The sequence below is a fragment of the Hydractinia symbiolongicarpus genome, chromosome 9 (genome assembly GCF_029227915.1).
Source record: "Hydractinia symbiolongicarpus strain clone_291-10 chromosome 9, HSymV2.1, whole genome shotgun sequence".
Classification (NCBI taxonomy): Eukaryota; Metazoa; Cnidaria; class Hydrozoa; order Anthoathecata; family Hydractiniidae; genus Hydractinia; species Hydractinia symbiolongicarpus.
The window spans coordinates 21,424,640-21,431,988 of NC_079883.1; the positions used below are offsets into that span (position 1 = coordinate 21,424,640).

The window sequence follows — 7,349 nt, forward strand, 5'->3', positions numbered from 1 at the left end:
AGAGGATAAAAAAGGATGAAATAGATATCGTTGTTGCTTTTATCCATTTTCAAATTCGTCTTCACCATAGGGGAGGGAAGTTATCAGTAATAAAGTATGAGTTGACAGAACCTTTCAAATCGATTGTTTTTGTTAATCTCGAAAGTTTTTGTGTGATGATGCGCCTTTTATATCAAATGTCGCCATTTTGTCATTTGATTAAGTTTGAAAAGCAAACAACAAGGCTGATTTAAAGCGAAAAGATTTACGTGTCGAACAGATGATGTTATCTACGTATTAAAAGCCTTCCACTCAGATCCAATTAAAGAAATCGGCTTTGTCAATGTTTTTAAGGGAATATATCTTGTTAAATACGATGATGGAAATAATCTCAATTTATTCGGATAAACCATCTCCCCGTTGAATTATGTCACGACATTGAAACAACACGACACATATCACGTTGTCATGTCGCGATGTCAAACAAATTCGTCTTGGATTATAGTCTTCATAGAGCGCCGGATTTTCAACTTAAAGATGCTTTGACGTAATTTACCGCCAGCTTATTATACGTATGGCTGTTTAATCGGCTCTTTTTCATTTTAAAAACTAACATTTAATCATAAAATATATACTTTCTCTGCACACGAAAACGCAATCCATTTTTGGGGAAACTTCACTATTATCATTTTTCAACATAACTTTCTTATCAGCAACAAAGGCAGCGAATATTGATCAAAATTTAAGATAGTGACTAAAATTTTCTACCAGACCAATCATTTATATCGACTTTTATTTTTTGCCGATTCTTGTTTTCATTTTTGTTTTAAAAACGCATTAAGAAGAAAGTGCATTAAAAACCATTACCTTTTTTCAGTTGAAATTATTATGACAATGCAAGAAGGTTTACAAACTCGTTTCCAGCGCTTCTTAGGTTTTTTTTATTGGGACGGAATAAAAAAAACTAAGAAGCGCTGGGAACGAGTTTGGGAGGTTTAGACAATAAAAGTTTGTAGTGAACTCCTCTGTCTATGTGCATACTTCATATTTATAAACACTCGACAAAAAGTGACTAAATTTTGTGCAGGTGACTAATATTTTTACCAAATAAACATTTTTACCAAACATTTTTAGGGTTCTTTTTACTGAGGTATCCAAGTTTATTTTTTTATAAATCTACATAAAGTTGTTTATTTGTTTGTTTTATTTGTTTATATATTGCAGACTAATTATATCACTCAAATATGACAACAAGTGCTGTCAAAATGGTGATCACAGCTGTTAAAAGTCAACAATAATCTAACAATGTTCATACAAAAAAAATCCTATCATACAAAAATAGGATCTTAGAATTCAAAATTTAAATAAACTCTAAGCGCTCATTTAAATAGCCGTTTAGGTTTTCATCAAATGTTTTTCTTTGGTTCTTGAGTGGTAACACAAAAAAATGCTTATGAAGGTAAATATGATGCAAATTTGTTTAGTTTTAGGCCTGTGTGACCATGGACTATTTCCAACAGAAAGGTTTTTTATCCAGATTTATAGGAGCTGACACGTTCTACTTCTAAATTGTAGGGATAATCCGTAAGTCATTTAGTCAATTAGCTCGTGCTATTCCTCATTCTTCCCCACTGTCACAGCAGCTGACAAAAAATTCTTACAACCAATGTGGAACACTTTTTAAATATTAGAACAGAAAACAAATAGGAAAAGAATTAAGTGCTTAGGCGTTAAACTTATGCATGGGTGCTAAAGTTATGGTGTGTTTCATGGTAATTTGAAAGCTCTACTTAGACTAGTTTGACACTTTCGTACATAACATCATCATATAATAACGGACGGTGCCTGTAGGGGGCGGAGCGGCCCGTCGTGTTACCATGTGAGAGAGGGGCGCTATTAGGTACTTGAAATGAAAGAACAGAAGAATTTCTTTCCAGTTCAAATTCGAGGGCAAAATTTCAATAATTCTTGAAAATGTCAAGTTTTTGTTTATGAGAGGGTTAAACAAATTCCACCCATGTACCAAGCTAGACTGGGTTAAGGTGGTTCCCTGGGAAACAAGGATTTTTTTCCAAAAAATGGTTTTTTTTCAAAATGCTTTGGCACAAAGTTGTATCATAATAAAATAGGAAGAAAAAAATTTCTTTTTTTAAATTTTTTTGATGACGTCACTAATTATGCGCATAATTAACAAATTATAGGCTAAAAACATATGGTATCTCCTAACAAGGATATCTCTAGGTAGACTTTTCCAATCAAGATAAAACTTTGCACATGTGTTAATATTGAGTAGCTGAAGGGACTGAGTGAATTACTTTTTTAATTTTTTATCTAAATCGCATCGGGTTGGCCACCAAACTTGACTTTTCCGACAAAGAGAATATCAATGACAACATACTAGATTCTAGGAGAAGAAAAAATAGTAAAATTGAAAAACTAATTCACACAGTCCCTCCTAAATAGAATGAAGAACTGATGTTCAAAATTTCAGCTCAAAAGCTTGTTCCAATGAAAAGTTATCTTTGTTAGGAGTTCAAAAATCTGCAAAAATCTTGTTTTGAAATATCGGTAAAAGAAAAAAAACAGTTTGTATAAAAAAAACTAATCTGTTCATAAACTAATAATTAAAGTCCAACAAAAGCACCATATCCATATGTTTCCCCTTCTTCAAGCAAATTCTTATCTTCATAACCTTTTCTGGCAGCTCTCTGCCTTTTTCTGTCATTTTTAACTCTGTCAGTAGACTTGCGGTTTGACTCTTTCACACGTTTTGTGTTAGCTTTACGAAAACCAGTTTCGGTATAATAACCAGGTTCTAAACCAAGTTTGGAATATACTGGTAACAGTCCTGTTTCTCCATTGTTATATGCTATTACTGCAGATGCTACTGCTGTTTTGAAAACAGCATTTCCAACATAAACTCTTTTAGGGCATCTTGACCAGATGACATTGTTGAGAGACTCATTTACGTTTTGTGTTTGACCATGAAGGCATTTCTTAAGTAGATCCTCACTTCCAAGGTCTTTGCTTGAAAATACAGGTGCAATGAGGTCTGAGACAACTTTATCAATGTTTAAATGCCCTTTGTAAGTAGATTCACAAGTTATCTTATCCCTTTGATATTTACACCAAGAGTTCTCAGTTCGGGGACAGTACATGTGACGCTTTTCTTCATTTTTCGATGCCGCTGAAACCAATACCATTCTCACGAAATGCAACTACTGTCCTTCTATTAATGTCATAACCTTTTCTGCCATTAACTGGATCTGGTTTATCACACTCTTTAGAAGAACAAAACTTCAAATTCCATGGGCATTCTGCACATGAGATTAAAAGGAAATGAGCCATTCCCATTTTGGCTTCCAATAGATGTTCCACGCTTACAGAAGCTGCACAGTCTGGGCATCTTCCTATCATAAAAATCAAAGACATTAACAAGTCACTCTCTATTATAATGTTACAGTTAGCAACAAACTCTTTCTCAATTGTTTCTGAGGTAGTACTACAATCTAATTTGGCAGCTGATGCTCCAGTTTGTGTTTGTGTTGACGGTTCAGGTTCGGTGAGTTCTTGGATTGGTTCTGAAGATGTTCCGTTTAATGTTGTATTGCTGGCTGTAACATTTGCACCATTAAAACCTTTTCTCTTCCTTGATCTTCTCTTCTGATAACTTTTCTTGTTAGCCATGACTTTAATTGGTTAAAAGAATCAAGCTATTTGTGTTTAAAAAATGGAGGAAGAATTTATGACCTTTCACCAGGAGCTCTAACTTTGAAAGCACTTCAGGATGGTTTCGGTGTATATCTTATAGTAAAACTTTGCCGTGCAAGATAGAACAGCCCTTTGGCGTCAAAATGGCGGCATTTTCACGCCCTTACGACTTTTTAACAAAAAGATATTGGCCTAAATCAGTTTCTAAGGACCGTTGCTAAGGAAATTTTCGAAATTTTAGGTTCTACCTGTATAGAAACTTCTGTAAAATTTGCAAAATTATTGCAGGACCTTGGAAAACCATTTATACCACCTTATAGCTGAGAGAATAACCTTTCCAACAGTATATAATACTCAATATTGAAAAAAAAATGAAAAAGGGCTTTATTTCCTAGGGAACCACCTTAAGCCCAACTACATTATCGGGGAAAAGGAAACCGGGCAACGTTTCATTTCCCCGACTAGCAACCCGATGTTTTAACCTGGTGTTATATTTTCCCGATTTTTTTGTAAAATTTTATTAAATAAATTTTGAACTTACACAGAGGAGTGACTTTCTCTTACGTAACAGGTTCGAAAGTATGTTTTTTGTGAGCAATAAAAAATTCCTTGCGGGAAATTTCACTTGGCGTCACAATTTTCTTATTTAGTACTTCCAGCTGGGAAACTGTCGGACCTATTCACTTGTCACCAAATTGTCGCCTCACATGACAAATTATTAGTTTAACCCCTGTTTAAGCTTATCAGAACTTCATAACATTTATCAACGCATTATTTCAGCATAATACGCCTTCGACCAACATAAATAAAAATTCACGTGTCTATTTCTTTTCATCATGAAAAGTTATGAGTAAAATAAACACATGAAGTTGGCAAGAAAAATCATTCACGCTGGATAACGTGAAGATATGAGTAATAGAAAATATACAGAATTAAGGAACAATGTAGAGGAATGAGATTATAGGATTTTCAGAATTTACAAAAGCAGCGACAAGACTGTTCATTCACCAGTGGGAACAGCTAAAAAGGATAACATATACTATTTATAGATTATATTGACGTCTAAATTTATCAAATAAACAAATATAGCGAAGAATAGAGAATATAAGTCTCCTGGAAACAACTGAGCAAGTATGAGATTGACAGACGCCTGATATAAGCCGTTGTTTGGATTGTGCTAAAGCTCTGTCAATGTACAAAAAAAACGAAGTCGGATGCACACGTTTTTTGTATGAGAAAATTATGTTTGGAAAAAAGCCTTAGGATTTTTTTATTATTTTTTATTTGAAAGTCTAAAAATTTCCCTTAAAGATTTTTAGAGATAACAAAACATAGTAACCCACGTAAGTACGTCTTTCGAGGAAGTAGAGAAAAGATGGGCCAATAAGGTGTATGTTAATGATGTGATAGTGGTCCGCTAAAACGAGCCATACTTGCAAGTCTTCTGGTTCGTATTGTGAACAAGAAACACCGGGATATTTTTAACATTTCTTCTTTAGTGCAATTTCAAGTAAATATAGTTCCATGTCGATAAAATTTCTCTATCTTGAACTTCTCTCAACCCGATAGACTACTGTCTAAATATTTAGCCGTTTTCTATTTCCACGAACAGAAACATTTTGATGAGGCTGAAAAGATAATTTTCTTAAAAAACGATCCATAACATCCTTAGTGCTCCTAATAACTCCCGTCCAGACAAGGATGCATGAAATAGCGATACGGGGAAATAAGTACGTCGGGCGATTGATCCCCCGCTTATAAAAATTCTTGTACATTTAAAAATTTAAAAAATGACCTATTGCTTTTAAAATGTGGATTTATTACAGTTGCTAAAGAAAACAAAATTGTCAAAAATATTGTTTAGTTGTGATTTGCATGTAAATGATAATATGTCGTTATTTACGTTTTATCAAACCTTACCTGATAATTAGCAGTATGAACCCTAGAAAGAAGAAGAAACCTAACATTAGCAAAGCAAAAAAGGACATGCATCTGTTCTCTCAACTCCCCATTTTGAGCAGAGTAGTCAGAAGTTATTTTTTTCTCCTCTCTTTGCGTGCGATGTACATTATATATGACTTAGCGACTCCAGCTCACACAATTCCATGATTTTGTTGTTTTTCTTTTGATCCATGTAAAGTGTGTGCAGTTGATACGAAATAGAACACACCAAAAAATGATGCAACAAAAATGATGTAAACATTTTACAGCGTAATGTCTAAGTCTGGTTGCCTAGGATATAAACAAAAAAACATGTGAAAACACTCGAGGTTGATTTGACTCGGGATTTCACAAGTTTTGGAATTTTAAACTTATCTACATTGATCTTCAAATAGGATGGATTAGAAATTTCACATGTATAAGCCGATGATGAGAGGACAGGCAGACAAAATGTAACAACGTAATAATACGTTATCTAACCGTGTCTGCACTCGTTCTTTTATCAAACAAAATCTTTTACAAACGATCATTTAAATTTTACACAGGAACAAGGAAAACTGATAGCCTCACAATGCTTGTTGACAGCCATTAATGACATGTTAAGATCACGTTTGATAACTGTTGACACAAACAAGACAAACAACTTTTTACACACGGAGAAAGCTTCGCGCATGCTGTAATTAACTGTGATAAGTAAGACCGTTATCTCGATAACTACGCTAGATTATTTTAAAAATAGCATGATTATATTTTGATAAGCTATATACATATTTTATCTGACATTTCAGCGATTGTCTGTGTTTGTTGAAGAAAAGATTTACTGTGAGATGAAAATACGCGTGTTTGTCAAGTTCGGCGTCAATGTCTAAGTTCTTATCACCTAATTTGATTGAAGGATTGTTCCTATCTACACATAATTGACAGCAAGCACAAAAGCTTTCTAACTAACTTATTTGTGTTCATATCACAGACGGCAGTGGTGACATGGTGAAATGCTGAATAGCGGTTGATTTACGTCGAAAAAACCTTTTAACAACGACCGCCTATGATTCATATCTCTTCGACATCCATGACGCAATTTCAAATCTGTTTCAACTACTAAAATTTAAAATGGTATATCTTTCTAGTTTTACAATTTACAAACCACATAAAAAAGATAATGTGTTTGGTTAAAAATGCAGAACAAGTAAAGGAAAGATAGAATGCCTAATCTCGCTATATAGTTGTTCTTAATGTTTTACATTTTAGAATTTAAAAATGTTATTTTAGACTTGCACATCAGCACCCAAAGTGTTGCAAAGATGGTGAGAATCGAGTGGGTTTTCAGACATTTTAAAAAATAAGCGGTCGTTTGATTCTTTAAATAAAGTTTTGAAATAGAAATTCGTGTACAGCGACGATTCTTTTTAACTCGTCCTAAGGCCTAAATTCTTCTTAAATCATTAGAGATTTACTTTTTAACATCTAATTCACATGAGAAGATATCGACCTCTGGAATGTCCAAATAAATTGTATTCATCTTGAGTACTCACATTTAGCTTATGGACTTACCTAAATTTTTCAATTAATCTTATGTGAAAAAACGGCTCTGGTATATCTGTCCTTTATTTCAGAGCACGCGAAACAGATGGAAAAGAGGCTCTTGAGATTTAAAACATCACACAACATTAACATGAGTTTGTTACGATGCGTTACAGTGGTGGTGAAAAAAAATACGT

The 7,349-nt window shown here is 33.7% G+C and overlaps 1 long non-coding RNA gene across 1 annotated transcript; it reads left to right on the forward strand.

The window, feature by feature from the left end:
- Positions 1-1,098: 1,098 nt before the first annotated feature.
- LOC130657610 (uncharacterized) lies at positions 1,099-7,092 on the forward strand. Its single transcript, XR_008985180.1, has 2 exons — positions 1,099-2,021; positions 4,100-7,092. It is a non-coding gene; the product is annotated as an uncharacterized LOC130657610 (long non-coding RNA).
- Positions 7,093-7,349: the final 257 nt, after the last annotated feature.